At 41.2% G+C, this 17727-nt stretch overlaps 1 protein-coding gene across 5 annotated transcripts in view; it reads right to left on the bottom strand.

Moving 5' to 3' along the window:
- The window catches only part of pip5k1ba (phosphatidylinositol-4-phosphate 5-kinase, type I, beta a), a 31103-nt gene extending 18426 nt beyond the window's left edge, over window positions 1-12677 (bottom strand). For 3 of the 5 annotated variants that reach the window (XM_051909968.1, XM_051909969.1, XM_051909965.1), the window contains exon 1: window positions 1483-1640. The gene's annotated coding sequence lies outside the window, so the exon portion shown is untranslated. Of the gene's footprint in view, window positions 1-1482; window positions 1641-12656 lie in introns of those variants that run through there. The other 2 variants (XM_051909967.1, XM_051909966.1) reach the window with 2 other exon arrangements.
- Window positions 12678-17727: the final 5050 nt, after the last annotated feature.

Raw genomic sequence — 17727 nt, forward strand, 5'->3', positions numbered from 1 at the left:
CTGTGAACGCTTTATAAATACAATATAGGTAACGTTAGGTCTAAGTCCATGTGTTTGAGGTCTAGGCCTCAAACTTTTTTTGTCGGTGTTTATAAACATTCAATTATGCAGAATATAAGATGGTAAATATTTAATTGAGTTGTCAATACAACATATAACAATACAATATACAGGGCTTGATTTTACCTCAAAATTCAACATTGACACAAAATGATAACTGCAAATCCACGTTTCGCTGCCAGCAGTCCAGTTGTTTCTGTGAATTGCAGTGATCCATTTGCTTCTCTTTTCTGTAGCTTTTGGCAGTCTGTAAAAATATACCTCAGATTTCTTGTCAAATCTATATTTGTATAGTAAATCGCAAAGCTCTTTCCCGTTTTAGATGTTTTTGTGTGTGTGTTTTCGCGGCATTCAGGCTGAAAACCAGCATGGCCACTCAGTCTTTTTACGCCACTCAGTGGGCGTAACCGCAGTCACTCCGGCCGACGGTGACGTCACATGCATACCCTCTATTGACCATTGTTCCACAAAAGCTATTACATGCCACTCTGTTCTGTTTCTTTTTACATAAAAAAAATAATTTTACTGAAATATTTCATGTCCAATTATCTATAGTGTTCATTTGATAAGCAGCCTTATTTAGTGTCATAAAGTCATTATCAAAAAAATAAACCCCTTCAGGATTATATGAGTTTATTTTTGTCATAACTGTCTGACCTTTACCTATTTCGCTATTTTAGTGCTCATTCTGTCTAATGCCATTTAAAAAAAATTATCAACCGCCCTGTCAGTTGTTACAATTTATGTGTGTTTGTGTGTGCGCGCGCGCGTGAATGCTGAGTAAATATTGTGTGAAACAATTGTTTAAACTTAAGATACTTCGTCTTGAGTTTCACTTGCGTATTAAATTGTATCACATATACACTGACATTATATCAACCATCAGTTACCCTCCTCTCTAGATCGACTATTAAAAAAAAAGTTCGTGGTCGAGCACTAGTTTGAAGCTACAACTTTGTAATGTCAAGTCCACCATACAATTACTAACGTCAGCCTGTGATGCAGCATTCATTTCTTTAAAATTTTAGATGCATTCCATGCAAAGCATCGGAGGCTTCGTGCGCAAATGTTCAAGAGCGTTTAAGGAAGTACCGCTCCCTGCCTCTACTACTAAACCAAACCACTTTCCTTTAGAACAAAGTGCAGCCCCGTTTAGTCATTAGATTTTTAACGGATAGTGTTAATAAATGTAGAATACGAAAGGACACTCTTGATGTTACGCAGCATAGAAATCCCGTTTAACCTTAAAATAAACAATTTGGCTTCAATGTGCTAAGTTACTGTTAAACGTTATGAACAGTGTTTCTCTTTTCAATGATCATTAAACTGCTGTGTGAGAGAGCTCGCACGAAATGTGAATGTCAGATCGTAACAACATTAAATAAAGCATTAATCAATATTGGAATATAAGATAAAACTTACCGTCAGTTTTTCTGAGGAAAAAAAAAGTGAAGCCTAGGCCTATAAGTGCTAAATGTATTTCATTAAGTCATGGCTTGCTTCTCAGTGACATTTGAGAGCGTGTCGAGCTTCAGGTTTTGACTGTCAAACTCTCTCCGCCCACGCGCACGCGCATGTTCGTGATACGCGCGCACAATATAGGCTTAGGTCCGACGCAGAAGTATAGCTAAATCAGCCTTATATAACCTACATTTTAAAAATGTTTTAATTTTAATGGGAGAAACACTATCATCGACCGCGCCAAACATTAAATTATGTAGGCTACTCTCAAAAAATTCTGTTTGAGGCCATGTACTGTGAACACTTTTTATATTTATTGCCTCTGAATATTTTTTTTTTTTTCCCGAAGGACATTTTGGGCTTTTTCACTTGGATTTAATTTGAAAGGAGAATAATGTAAAAATACTACAATAACCTGTTAATTAGTTACCTGTAAGTATTTTTCTTATTATCTATGTAAAATTGTTTAAAAACATTGTTTTCTAATAATAAATTAGTCTTATACATTTACAAGTTTATTAAGATATTATAGAATGCATCATGGCAAAAAAAACAAAAAAAAAAACCCAATATAATTTCTTTTGAAGAGGTTTGTAACAGTCTGAATGATGAATACTGTCACATCCAGATTGCCCTTTGTCACCAATGCTTAGAAGCAGGGATGCACTGATACCACTTTCTCCAGAACAAGTCCGATACAATACTTTCATTTTTAGCACTTGCTTCACACCTAATTATGCCTGTTAAAATGTGAACCAGAAGTTGCAACCGACTTTACTTCAGTTTTGTGAAGTATTTCCAAGTGAAATGGAATATTGAATAAAGGGCAGGGTTTTATTTTAGCACACTTCCTCTACTTCCCTTGCTTAAACATTCATCAGCTCACACATCAGTTGTGGTAAACGAAAGCTCAAGCTTGTTTGCTTGATGAGTGCAAGAACCAATGAGGTTCATTCTCGTGTGTTATGCAGCATATTTGAGCTTCCAGAAGAGGTTTGTTCTCGCTCGTCATTCATGTTTGGTTGCGCTTCTGCTTATGTTCACTGATCAATGTTTATGTGAATAAAAGCCTAAATTAAATCTGTTCATCAAAAAAAAAAAAAAAAAAGCAATCGAGTCACTTCAGAAAATTTAAACTAAACCACTTAAATCATATGGATTAGTTTTATGATCTCTTTATGAACTTTTTGAAGCATCAAAGTTTCAATTGCATAGCTGTCTATGGAGGGATAGGAAGCTCTCAGATTTCATCAAAAAGATCTTCATTTGTGTTCCGAAGATGAACGAAAGTCTTACAGGTTTGGAACAACATGAGGGTGAGTAATTAATGACAGAATTTTTATTTTGGGTGAACTAACTCTTTAATTTATAGGTTATTCGCATGCTGTCTGAGAGGTAGCTTTCTGGGCGCGCGCTTCGGGTGTTTGCGCACAGAAAACTTCTTTTGATTGCTATAGCTCCTTCCTGTAATAATGTAGGGAACCACTAGTTATACATAGCCATGTAACAGTTTTTACTTGCACATACGATTTATTTTATTGTAAATTATGTGTTCAGCAATCAAGAGCATGCAACAGAAGTGTGCACGCTCGTTCTCTTTACCATCAGTTAACATAGTTATACACGCCGCGTTTTACTTTCCTTGCTATTGCCAATTTGCCATATCCGACCGAACAACAAACTTTCCAGTGATGTCTGTGAAAAAGGGATGTGATTGACAAGCTTGCGTGTCTCTGCCACTGCACACTTAATCCATTCTGCGTGTTTCGCTTATCAGCTCGCACACAGCAGCTATACTGATAGCAAGAACTTTTGGGCCAAATGTGGAAGATACCCATCACATCTGGCCTAGATATGGCATGTTTGAGCATATGTGGGCCAAATTTTCACCATTTATGTTTTGCCATAGCTTTAGAACTGGAGGGAATTTTCCTTTGGATCACCATTTGGCCATATGGCCCATATGAAAGTACACAACTGAGGATCATATGTGACTTGGCTATGGCACACAATGGAATATGTTAACTTATGGTTAACATCTGGTTCATACTTGAAAAAACACATGTAACTTGCTGTAGTCATATGCGGCAGGTTTGTGGCAGTCCACACCTCAGTCTATTCAACAACGCTATTGGTTGCTTTCTTTCTTTTTTTTTGCATCTTTTCTTGAGCTCCTATTGGTGGATTACTAAAAATGTGACTGGCAGCTATTTAAATATAGATATTTATGTTATTTCAGCTATTTCCCTCTCTGCTCTCTCTTTACAACAACAGCCTTTGCCCAAAACAAACTCTAATTCGCTTCAGGTAAGTGCTGTTAAAATATTTTGTTACTACCAAGTATATTATTAAGTATTTTATGTTTAAAAATAGCCTGTTAGAGTAGTCTTCATTTTGAATGATAAGGAAAGCAATTTATTTAATGTTTTCTTAATTTAAAAAAAGGCTGCACAGCAGCATTCATGCTTCTGTACTGTATGTCTTGGGTGGTAGAAACACAGAATGTGTGGCGTGAATATTTAATTTGTTTATTATTCTGTTAATTAGATACATTTACTTCATAGACATTCTTCTCTGATATCTCCATTGTGCTCTATGTTTGCTCGTCGGTTTGTTATACAGCAGTGTGTTATACAGCTTCGTTGTTATTGACGACAGTCATTATCAGAAAATATCAAACCTCGGAATATAGAAAACTGTACACATGCTGTTTGTGATACCTTAAAATATGAGCTTTAAGTAATAAAAGGATTAACATCTCTTTCTATGTCTCTCTTATGGACACATTAAGAAAGAGAAAAGCTGCATATACTAAAGATTAATAAAACGTTAGGTTTAAAGGCTAGATTTTTATTTATTTTTATTTTTGTTCATATTTTAACAGGCTGGCAATCCAAATTAGCCATGCAGCTTCACCACAGTTTGAGTTAATGTGACTACCTTTGTGGATGCGATGTCTCATCAAATTTGATGTTGTCGTTCCGGTGTCTTTAATTGTTTTCCCGCATTCTGTGCATCTAGCCGATCTGACATGATAATAAACCCAAACGAAAGAACATAAGGCACGGTGGCTCCCCTCATGTTTCATGGGACTCTTATGACATTTCGGAGTTGATCAAATTCTATGACAAGAGTCCGATCTACCGCGACACGTAGGGAAATATTTGTGACGCAGGTATTATAAAACCATTCAAACACAACACAAATTCTTTATTTATTATATCAGTAGTTAAGGGCAAAAGACTTGAGTTGTTTTTAAAATATTCACGAGTCTTTCGTGTCGAGTCAAGTCTGAAGTCATTTCAGGTCGAGTCCAAGTCTTAAGTCTTTTAAAATGCGACTCGAGTGCCCATCTCTGCTTTGTTGTCCACTTTGAAGAACTGGGATGACCTGGATCTCAATCTGAAAAAGTTTTTGTATCTTTATTTTTTCATTCTTGTCAGCAGCAAACCATACCCCATGAACCGTACCCCAGACCAGATTTGAGTATGTTTGCGTGTGCACACCTGACTTCAGAAAACAGCGTTCATGTCATCCAAACTAACCAAATTCTGGCATCAGTGGAACCAAAGTATGCACCAAAAATTAGGTTTTCCTTTGGTTGGCTGAATGCAACCTTTTGTCACGGTTCATGGATTCACTTACTCACCCTTGTGTGTTGTTGTGTGTGTGTGTGTTTGGGTGTGAGTGAATGATTGTGTGGGCGTCACCCATTATGGTCTGATTGCGATCTGTTGCCAGCCGTGTCTTGTTAGTGGTTGTTATATATTGTGCGTGTCTTTATGTGGTCTTTGTCAGTTCGTTGCAGGCTGTTCCCGGTGTCGTGTTCTCTGTGTGTTTCTTCCTGGTTTTTGGATTCTGGACTTTCGTCGTGTGCCCTGTTTTCTGGGTTGGATTATCCTTGTTCTCTGATACCCGCTGTAGCCCTGCGCCACCCGGTGCCTCGCCACTCTGCACGCCACCGTTCTGCACGGCACAGCCTCTGCCTCAACTGACCCTTGGAGTGAAGTTATTGTACAGCGTTTTCCTGTCAATAAATATTGTTATTCTTGCACTTGGATCCTCTGTCTGTGTTCATTCCCTGACAGAACGAACTGACCACTTATGGATCCAGAAAGGTCGTTGGATCTTCAGGAGTATTTGAGCAGGAGTGCTCAATGGATGGATCATCAGGACGAGCAAGTGGTGGCCACAGCTCGTGCCGTTCAGGCATTGGTGGCGCAGGTGGCTGAGTTATCTACCCAGGTTCAACATCTTTCATCTCCCACTGCGCCAGCTCCACCGTCTGTTCCCCACCCATCCGCCAACGTCAGCAGTCAAAAAGAGCCGCGTATTCCTGCACCAGAGAGGTATGCTGGAGAACCAGATGTTTGTAGAGCCTTTCTAACGAAGTGCTCTATTTATTTCTCTTTGCAACCTAACACGTTTTCTTCGGAGGAATCTAAAGTCGCGTTGGTCATGACGCTTCTGACGGAACGTGCAGCATTGTGGGGAACAGCGGTGTGGGAGAACAAACATCAGTGCTGCTCCTCGTTCCACACCCGGTCGCAGGAGATGAGACGGGTCTTTGACCGTTCGGTGGCGGGACGGGAGGCCGCGCGCAAACTCGCGGATCTGCGGCAGGGAATCCAACCAGTGTCTGATTACGCCATCAAATTACGCACCCTGGCAGCGGAATGCAAGTGGAACGAGGAGGCGCAGTGGGATATGTTCCTGCATGGGTTGGCCGACCGTGTTCAGCAGGAGATTTACCAGCTGGATCTACCCACCAGTCTCGACGGTCTCATTGAGCTCGCGCTGCGGGTGGACGCTTCGCTTGCAAGAACGCGCGGCGCGTAAGAGGCCCGTAGCGCGCTTCGAAGAAATGGAGGAGAGCGGTGCCAGCGGAGTTAACACGGTCGGTCCCCCGTTCGATCCTGAACCCATGCAGGTGGGTAGAGCTCGGCTCTCCCGGGAGGAGAGATTACACCGGAGAGAGATGGGACTGTGCTTGTACTGTGGAGGGGCGGGACAGAACCGAGGTTACTGTCGGGTGGTCTTTCCTTGGATAAATCCTCGTCTGCGACACTCCTCCCGGTGAGACTACAGTGGGTATCGGGGCATCACACCTGCCAGGCTCTGGTCGACTCGGGGGCGGAGGGCAGCATCATGGACTACGATCTGGCCACGCGTCTGCACACACCCGTCCACCCTCTGGAACATGCCATAACTGTCATCGCCCTTAACGGACAGAAGCTACCCACCATCACACACATCACACAGCCCTTAACCGTCATCACTTCTGGTAATCATACGGAACAGTTGCCATTTTTCATTTCCAGATCTGCTACTCATCCGGTCGTCTTGGGTCATCCGTGGCTTCTCAAACATAAGCCCAGGATCGAGTGGGGTCAGGGGTCCGTGGCAGAGTGGAGCAACCAGTGTCATGCGTCTTGTTTGTTGTCTGCCTGTTCTTCTGTGTCTCGTTCTGTGTTACAGGAGTCGTCGGTGAATCTGTCAAACGTGCCTGAGGAGTACCTCGACCTGAAGGAAGTGTTCAGTAAGTCCCGGGCTGCTTCTCTTCCTCCGCATCGTCCCTACGACTGTGCCATAGACTTAGTACCAGGGTCTTCTCCGCCTAAAGGCAAGTTATATTCACTTTCTAATCCTGAAAGGGAGGTCATGGAGAAATACATTTCTGATTCTCTGGCAGCCGGGATCATCCGCCCTTCCTCGTCTCCCGCGGGGGCAGGTTTCTTTTTCGTGGGTAAGAAGGACGGGTCGCTGCGGCCGTGCATTGACTACAGAGGACTGAACAACATCACGGTAAAGAATACTTATCCTCTGCCGTTGATGTCTTCTGCCTTTGAACGGCTGCAGGGCGCGTCTCTTTTCACGAAATTGGACCTGCGCAACGCTTATCATTTGGTTCGCATTAGGGAGGGGGATGAGTGGAAGACGGCATTTAACACCCCTAGAGGGCACTTTGAATACTTGGTTATGCCTTTCGGCCTTTCCAACTCGCCCGCCGTGTTCCAAGCACTCGTGAATGACGTGTTGAGAGACATGATCGATCAGTTCATTTATGTCTACCTGGACGACATATTGATATTTTCTTCTTCTCTCCAGGAACATGTGCAACACGTCTGACGAGTGCTCCAGAGGCTGCTAGAGAATGGGCTTTTTGTCAAGGCGGAGAAGTGCGTTTTTCATGCACAGTCAGTTCCATTTTTAGGGTATATCGTGTCGTCTGAGGGGGTGCGCATGGATCCTGACAAGGTTAAGGCTGTGGTGGATTAGCCAATCCCAGATTCCCGTAAGGCCCTGCAGAGGTTTTTGGGATTCGCCAATTTTTACCGGCGTTTTATTCGCAATTTCAGCCAACTAGCCGCTCCTCTGACCGCCTTAACCTCCACCGCAACGGCGTTCAGGTGGTCTAATGCAGCTGAGGCTGCATTTTCCAATCTGAAAGGCCGCTTTGTTTCGGCTCCCATTCTTGTCGCCCCTGATCCTTCACGTCAGTTTGTGGTGGAGGTTGATGCTTCAGAGGTGGGGGTAGGGGCAGTTCTATCCCAGCGCGATAAGATGCACCCTTGCGCGTTTTTTTCTCATCGCTTATCCGCCGCCGAACGGAATTACGACATTGGTAACAGGGAGCTGCTGGCGGTCAAATTAGCTTTGGAAGAATGGCGTCACTGGTTGGAGGGGTCGGGGGTACCTTTCATCGTCTGGACCGATCATAAGAATTTAGAATACATCAGATCCGCTAAACGACTAAACTCTAGGCAGGCTCGGTGGGCTGTTTTTCGGTCGTTTCGATTTTTCTCTATCATATCGTCCCGGGTCTAAAAACATCAAGCCCGATGCTTTATCTCGTGTTTTTGATCGTTCCGAGCGCCCGTCCACTCCCGAGTGTATTTTACCTGAGAGACTCATTGTCTCTTCACTCACATGGGAGGTCGAGTCGAAGGTCCACACGGCCTTAGAAGGGGTAACGCCTCCGCCTGGGTGCCCGCCGAGTCGATTATTTGTGCCAGAGAGGTTACGTTCAGACGTTATCCGATGGGGCCATGATTCCAATCTGGCTTGTCATCCAGGGGTTAGTCGTACCATTTTTCTGGTTAAGCAACGATTCTGGTGGCCCTGCATGGCTCGCGACGTTCGCAATTTTGTTTTGGCTTGCTCTGTCTGCGCTCGTGGTAAGACTTCTAATCGTTCCCCAGATGGGCTTCTTCAACCGCTGTCTGTCCCTTCAAGACCCTGGTCCCACATAGCGCTAGATTTCGTAACAGGCCTCCCTCCTTCACAGGGCAATACGGTGATTTTGACCGTAGTGGACCGGTTCTCGAAGGCGGCACATTTCATTCCCTTGCCCAAATTACCCTCTGCCAAGGAGACAGCGGTTACTGTCATTAATCACTTCTTTCGTATTCATGGCCTCCCGGTAGACGTGGTTTCTGACAGGGGATCCCAATTTACCTCCAGATTCTGGAAGGAGTTTTGCAGATTACTGGGAGCGACTGTTAGTTTGTCGTCTGGGTTCCATCCCCAGAGTAACGGGCAAGCTGAGAGAGCCAACCAGGATTTGGGGAGAACGTTGCGATGTCGGGTAGCTCAGAATCCTTCCTCCTGGAGTCAGCAGCTTCCTTGGGTGGAGTACGCGCACAACTCGTTACCAGTGTCGGCTACGGGCCTGTCGCCTTTCCAGTGTAGTCTAGGTTACCAGCCACCTATCTTTCCTAGTCTGGAATCCAAAGTCGCGGTCCCCTCCGCTCACGCCTTCGTCCAGAGGTGTCGTCACACGTGGAGAAGAGCCCGAGAGACTCTTATTCAGGTGGGAGCGCGCACCAAGGCCCAGGCCGATCACCACCGGCTGAAGCCTCCCGTATACGTCGTCGGACAAAAAGTGTGGCTTTCTTCCAGGAACATTCCGCTCCGCTCCGTATGTAATAAGTTGGCACCTAAATTCATTGGCCCGTTTACTGTCACCAAGATTCTTAGTCCGGTGACAGTCCGCCTCAAATTCCCCCCAGCGTACCGTAGAATTCACCCCGTATTCCACGTATCTAAAATCAAACCTGTTTTTCATGCTAACATTAATCCGCCGGTTCCGGTTCCCCCCCGCCGCGTCTCGCAGATGGGGAACCCGTTTATTCGGTTCGTCGTATTTTGGACGCTAGGCGAAGGGGACGCGGATTCCAGTACTTGGTGGACTGGGAGGGTTACGGTCCGGAGGAGAGGAGTTGGGTTCCTGCCAGGGACATCCTGGATCACTCTCTTATTGATGATTACTATCAACAGGTAGGCTCTCCTGGGAGGGCCAGGAGGCGCTCGTAGGAGAGGGGGTACTGTCACGGTTCATGGATTCACTTACTCACCCTTGTGTGTTGTTGTGTGTGTGTGTGTTTGGGTGTGAGTGAATGATTGTGTGGGCGTCACCCATTATGGTCTGATTGCGATCTGTTGCCAGCTGTGTCTTGTTAGTGGTTGTTATATATTGTGCGTGTCTTTATGTGGTCTTTGTCAGTTCGTTGCAGGCTGTTCCCGGTGTCGTGTTCTCTGTGTGTTTCTTCCTGGTTTTTGGATTCTGGACTTTTGTCGTGTGCCCTGTTTTCTGGGTTGGATTATCCTTGTTCTCTGATACCCGCTGTAGCCCTGCGCCACCCGGTGCCTCGCCACTCTGCACGCCACCGTTCTGCACGCCACAGCCTCTGCCTCAACTGACCCTTGGAGTGAAGTTATTGTACAGCGTTTTCCTGTCAATAAATATTGTTATTCTTGCACTTGGATCCTCTGTCTGTGTTCATTCCCTGACACCTTTTAGCCTGTCTTCTCACAGACCTGACAGAGATAGGACAATCCGGAAAGGTCTAGTGGAGCAGAACAGCAAGAAAGTCTCAGCATCCTGCATGGCCCAGACTTTTCCCAGTTGTTCCTGTTACTGTTACAGACGATCCTTTTGAAATCAAGAATCAGGCTGTTCTTTCTGAATTTCAAAGAGGATGGTCCCTGATGGACTGTGTCAATGTCAATGTCGCTTTATTTATAGAGCTCAATTAAAACAACAGCTATTGACCAATGTGCTATAGTGGTATAGGTTAAAACTCAATACAGAGAAACACATACAATAAAATAGACAAGGCATCATTGATTAAAGGCTATCCACAAGTTTCCTACGCCCCATGAGGCCTTGCGTCAAAAGTGGGAGCATCTTCCGGTTCGAAGTAAACAAGCGGTACGTGACACTCATTTATTCAACTGTTGACAGTCATTCAAGATTCAGTGATCCAAACTTGCGAACGTTTGGCTTTTACTTAAAGATTTAAAATTCCAGCATCAATATTTGAACAATGTTTTACAATAAAAAATGTTACAGTAACAGTAATTTATTAATTTATGGCAGGAGTGCACATTAATCATGCTAAATCTAACTGATATTTATATTGACATAAAAAGAAAACACATTCCTATTCAGTTGCACCTGCTTCCATTCATTTACGATCACAAAAGTGCACAAAACAACTCCATTACGGTTTTTAAGTCCAAAGGCTTACACATTTAGAAATATATTGATAACATACCCTATGTTTACGTCACTTTTCTGAGCATTTCTATTAATTTTCCTCTAAATTATGTGATGATTGCAATCCGAGGACGATCCTTTCAGCCAGAGCAACAGAGGGAGCTCATGAGAGGAAAACAGCAGTTACGAGTTATACGAGTTAACCGGAGTGTGTGAATCTGTGAAAGATATGCGTATGCATCCGGTATCAACAAAGGCACAGGGAAGAGAGAGATAAAACATTAAACCAAATAAATACACGATTATAATCATATAAGAATTGTCTACGTTCCTCAAGCAGTCTCTGGTATTTTCCATAAACGTGTATTTATTATCGCAATGGTTAACATAAATAGCCTTTAGCATCGCATATATGACAGTGGAAACGCGACTGGCTCTGGCACGCACGACACCAGTAGGAGTAAAATATCGCATCATAAGGCTTTGGTGCTAGCATCAGTGACAGGTGAAGAACAGACAGCGGGTTGTTCATGTGTTGCAGGGCCAGAATGCTCTTGTAGTCATGCAGCAGCACTTTTGTGGAAGGTCAGTAAAGTAAAGGACAATTAAGGGCACGAAAACTGTTTATTGTATTGTGATATTATTAACTAATAAATGTACTAAACTGAAATGTTGTCCCTGAGTGCCGTAACGACATCTCTCATTAAGGTTTGCAACTTTACAAAGTAAACAATGATCAGAAAAACACTTATCCTCTTCGCTAATTAGCACACAAAATACCATTGGTATGCTACTTCCGCCGCTTCACCGGAAGTTGTACCCACGTTCTTTTTTACAGTAGCGCCCCGCAGAAACAGGTGGATAGAAAACAAATAAGATCTAGATTTAAAATTATCTACAGTTGTGGCAGTTCTAATACTAACAGACAGACTGTTCCACAATTTTGGTGCTGCTACTGCAAATGCTCGCTCACCTCTAAGTTTTAATTTGGTCCTTGGAACCACTAATAGTCCTTGGTTTGAGGCCCTCAGAGACACCCCGAGCAATGATCAGGTTGTACAATAGAAATAGGATAGGAAGTGCTTGAAAAATTGTACTTGCCTGTGCTCTTTCATACCAAGAACGATAACTATGAAGATGATGTAGCGCCCCCTAACTGTCTTTCTTTCAATTAAGTAGGGCAGTGCACCAGATTAATTAACTATATGCTTACAGATGTTGAAATTAGACCTCTCTGATGTCACAGTGAAACTTTAGAAAGTTATTTATAATAAAATCAATATTCACATATGAATAAATTGTCATGAATAAACTCTTTTGAATGAATAAAACTCTTTGATGAGTAACAAAATATAAGGAGCTAAAACCAGAATTAAAATTGGTGTTGCTTTTCCACACTGGAGACTGCAAGAGTCAAATGATCTGAAAGATGATGCATGGTTCCAGTATTTCTTTTGGACAGGTAGGAACATGGTATGATTAGTTTTTGTTGTGTTTTGATAGTAACGCATAATGTAGCTTATGTAGTTTGTGTACCTGTACGAATTAGCTCAATGACAGCAGCACCCAGCGTCTAATCTGGAACTATTTTTATGTTTTCAAAGTTACTCACTGTACTGTAAAGTTTTCTCACCGGTGAATGACACATGATGTAATCCAGTAACGTTGTCTCTGGTCGTCTCGCTTCTGGTCTGTGCACTTTCATGTGTTTTGGAAGAGGTGTGGCTTTGGACGGTGATTTGCACTGAGGGTGGGATTTTATGCTTTAAATGCTAGCAGTCTAAAGTTAGCATTTCCCAGATCACCTATGACATGAAGGTGAGTAATAAATGACATTATTTTCATTTTTGGGTGAATTAACCCTTTAAGTGACGTGTGGTGAGAAATCGAGTCCCCCCAGGAATCGGGTCTCCTTTAGGACTCCAAGTGATCCTATTGGTTCAAGTGAATTTTAATGGGTAGAATTTTTAGCGCCTGATTATAATTTCTACAAAAATCATGTTATATTGTTTAAAATGCATTATAATGACCTTTAAATTACATGGTTCATATACTAGTATATAACTGAAGCTATAAGTTGTGAAATCGAGCATTTCTCATTCTTACTGTTTTCTTTAGTTAGCTTATGTACTAGCATAGCATACATCTAGGCTACCTGATTAGCCTGCTAGCTTAGCTTATATTATAGGTGTTTTCTGTTTCCAAGTTTCCAGTTTGTTTTATTATGAAATACATATACATTCATTTTATATTTCTAGCATGTTGTTTGTGCACTTAATGTAATAAACATCATACAATAGTGAAATATGTTATAATTAGTCAAGACATCACAATAACAACTTTTGATCAGGCATTACCACCTGGGTCCTAACGGAGACCCGATTATTCATTATTAATTTCTTATTCAGTTTAGCGAGACTAAATAAATATTATTAGGGACTCAATTTCTTATTCAGTTTAGCGAGACTAAATAAATATAAAAATAATTGAAAATGTAAAAATAATGACAGCACGGGATCTTCTCAGCTGTGTTGAAGTAGAATCAAAGTAGAATTCTGATGCAGCTGGTTAGTGTAGTCGTAGTAAGACTGAATCGTCATAGAGGAGCGCGAGAACAGTTTCTTTTACTCAGACACTGACAAAATAAACCATTTCGAATATAAATTCACAGACTGTGTTATTAATATAATGTGACAAAACTTTTGTGTCAAATAATTAACTAACATCAGTGAATACAGCCTTTTTGTACACAGAGGAATTGCCCTGCCAAGAAGTAGTTCCAATAATCAACACTAGATGGCAGTATGAGTCCTCTTTTATTTTAGGCTCATTTTCCCACGTGAAAGCTGGGAATGTCATCCATTCACTGAGATCTCAACACAATTCACCAACACCCTGACCTGGCCCATTTTTCCTCAGCCTGGCTGTGGGGACATAGGAATAGCTTGTGTAATATAATAAGGGGGTGAGGCAGTGCTTAAGTAAACCGGCACAAATTAAGCATTTCTTCCTCACACAAAAGATACACAACTCCACCTGTGAAGAATTAACAGCATAATTTCCATCTGAAAAATAAATATTAGTGATATACATGATGCTTGCACAAATGGTTACATGGCTACTATTCAGAGGTGTAAAGTACTTGAGTAAATGTAATTAGTTACTGTACTTAAGTATCTTTTTGGCTACTTTGTAGTTGTACCGAGTATCAAAGATATTGGCAACTTTTACTCTCTACTTGACTACATTTTTGAGCAAGTAAATGTACTTTTTACTCCACTACATTTGTGATGAGTAATGCAATTAGAAATTACATTTTTCATGGCAGCTAACTTTTTCTGCAGCAGTTTGTTTCTGATATTAAGAAGCAATATCACCATCTACGGGCACTGAAGGTACTATATCTTGTGCATTTTGCCTTTACTCACCCAAAACTTGTCAACAAGGATACTTTACATGAATGTGAGTGCATTAGCAGGTAGTTGCTGATCGCAGATGTTTGATTTATTAGATGAGGAAATGACTGCAGCTGGTGATGAGGCTCAAACCAGTACATGCAGTAGACTTTGACTATTTAATTTTACTTAACATTATTTTATTTATCCGCTATATTGACAAGACCGTTTTGAAGGATATTGGTTTACTTATGGCCTTTCTGTGCAGTTGAGCTCAACTGAGACTTGAGAGTTTGTAGACGTTTAAAAGGTTGTTGTGTCGACCTTGATTTACTGCAACATTGAGGTGTTCAGTTTTATTTTGATTTTAGAAAATAAACTTGATTTCTCATCTTACAAATCAATTGTTTCTTATTTTTACTGGCATGTCTCTCAGGACTAGTGCATCTCTGAGCCTACATTCAGCATGAGTAAAATACTTAAGTACTGTTAAAATCAGATACTTTAAGACTTTTACTCAAGTCGTATTGGAATTGGTTACTTGTAACTTGTAGTGGAGTCATTTTCGATATAAGGTATCAGTATTTTTACTCAAGTATGGTTTTCAGGTACTCTTTACACCTCTGCTACTATTGAATGACCTTTAAAGGAGAAATAGGTATGCTCTTTGCTACAGCATCTACCAGCAGGGGCTTACAGGTCATGCTAATTATCTGCTAAATTAATAAAGCAATAAGCCATTTGAAACTGAGTGTTACAATGATTTACCAGTTTTAGGTTCTCCACTTTGTATCAGGCCTAAAACACCATTTCCCATAATAAAATTATAGCCTCTCACTTTTTTATATGACTTCTAAAAGAATCTACTTAAGTGCGAGCTGAATGTTTTTGGACACTGTTGCTGAATTAAATACTTGATTCAAAAGGTAGTCAAAAGGTAGGGAGTGTGCTGAAAGTTAGGGTTTATGTTCTGTTTTGATTCAGTTTTCACTGTGTTCTGTTTCTGTTTGCTGTTATACATGTTAATTGGTTCTGTTCTCCTCTATTCCCTGCCTGTTTGTTTCCATTGATACTGATTGATTAGAGTCCTCAGTGTGTCTAGCTAGTTTCTCCCTTTGTTTGCTCTTCTTTAAGCCTTCAGTTTCAGTTAGTTCTTTGTTCTGCATTGTTGATTGTCAGTGTTAAGTTGGTTGTGTTAGTTTTCCTTATAGTATTCCTTATGTATGTCTTTGTGAGCTATTTACTACAGCCAACAGTGGCTGTTGCATGTTATTAGCAATTAAATGAAACTGTATTATAGTTTAAATTTCTATTAAGTGCAATTAGTTGAACTTAAGAGCAATTTTAAGTAGGTCTTAAGTATATTTATGTGTCTTTGAAATATGTTAAGTGTACTGCAAAATGTACTGGCAAGCATTTATGGTAAACTAAAATATACTTTGATGTTATCTCTATTTGTAGGTCATGTGTTTAAATATATTTGTAATTACAGTAGTAATGATTAAGTTTTGTACAATTAAAATGTGTTAACTTGTAATATCGAATAACACTACAGTTAAAATTAAATAAATCTAATAATCAGGTAGCCTACATGTGCTTTAGTATGTTAGTCAACACATCAAAATAAGTGTACTTCTTTAAAACAGGACAAAACGTTATTAAAACATGATTTAAAATGTACTTTAATTTGTAATGAAATTTACTGTTATTACTATAGTAAGTACATGTAGTAATGTGTAACTACGTCACCTTAAAATAAAGCGTTATCTTTCATTAATATTACATTATCTGCAAGTACAGTTTTTTTTAAAATATACTATTTTTTAAGAGTATAAGATTTGAAGTACAATACAAGTACACATTCAATACAATTAGGCGAACAAGGGACAAGACATGGTAGTTCGCAGATAAATGTTTCTAAAGCAATGTTTTCCTTATATATGTTATATTAACAGTTGTATCGTAATTAGCCAACAGTTTTCAGGTTGAAAGGACTTGCATGCCTAGAAAACAGCTGCCCAGGGGCATTACCAAGATGGTGGCCAAGTGAACTGACCGGGCTTTGATAATAGTCACTTCTATGTCACCATTTCCATCTATGTCGTAGTAGCATGTTTTTTGATGGAACTGGGTGCAAGGGTTGAAGGGTTGGTGGCTCCTGCATCAGACATCTGGACTTTGTTATTTTAATGTGCAAAGTGTTAAAACTGCAGGAAGGTCAGACTAACTACATTAAAGCAGGCGTCCCACATGGCCTATCAAAGCAGAAGAGCAAAGTGGTGGTAGTGTGGGGCAATCCCATTAACTAGACTGGGGTTCTGCAGCATGCAGACAGACATAAATGCTCTGTGATCCTCCACATGCAGCCAGCAGCACATATGGACTCCATGGTTGAGCGGTGGCGGCGTTCCTGAAAACATCTGTGAGGCTCTGTTTCTTTCTCTCCTTCTACATCCATTTCTCCCACTCTCTCCCAGTGATCTTTGATATTTATTTTTGGGCACGTTGGCTAGCCTTACATGGTCTGGCATTGGGTGCAGCTCTTTCTGGAAGACGCCCACTGGTCTGCCCTCCGTCTGTGGCAGTGGCAGGATGGGAATACCAGACATTTGAAGTCATCAATTTAAAGGAACACCATTACGATGTTTTCATTGTGCTGTGGAGATACGAATTGCGTATATAGGTTTCTTAGAACAATATTTATTCCAGTGCCAAATGAACAAATCTAATCTGACTTTGTTTGTAATCAATGACATTGGAGTTTACTCATCAAAATTTTACTCTCTAAACAATGGTGATTAAATCTGTGTGTAATAAACATCTTGTACACAAATGTAACTGAGATAACAATGAATGTTTGATGCAACTGGTATAAAGAATAAAAGGAACTATTTGCCTGGTACTCACACAGGACAGTTAGAGAGAGAGACCGGCCAGAACTTCCCACACATGGAGCGGGTGGTGAATGAGACGCATTGTGTCACATAGGACACGGCAACAAATCGCTCATTGAATTGTTGTGGGGTAAGATTAATGCACAACAGCACAATGCAAACTCATAAAGCCCAATTTAGAGGACGACACAGAGGCGTCAGGCGCCCCATTCTCCATTCACTGATCTGATTAAGTCACTAGGTCAAGGTTTTCCTTATTCATTGTGGATTTCTTTTCAATTAAATGAGTTTTTTTTAATTTTAATGTGATTTGTATAGGAATGGTAAGTACTAGTTTGTGTTACCTTCTAATATAAAATGAGTCTTCTAGTTCTTATGTTCCATTACAAAATTACTTGAATTAAACTTTGACCAC

The sequence above is a fragment of the Ctenopharyngodon idella genome, chromosome 10, assembly GCF_019924925.1.
Source record: "Ctenopharyngodon idella isolate HZGC_01 chromosome 10, HZGC01, whole genome shotgun sequence".
Classification (NCBI taxonomy): domain Eukaryota; kingdom Metazoa; phylum Chordata; class Actinopteri; order Cypriniformes; family Xenocyprididae; genus Ctenopharyngodon; species Ctenopharyngodon idella.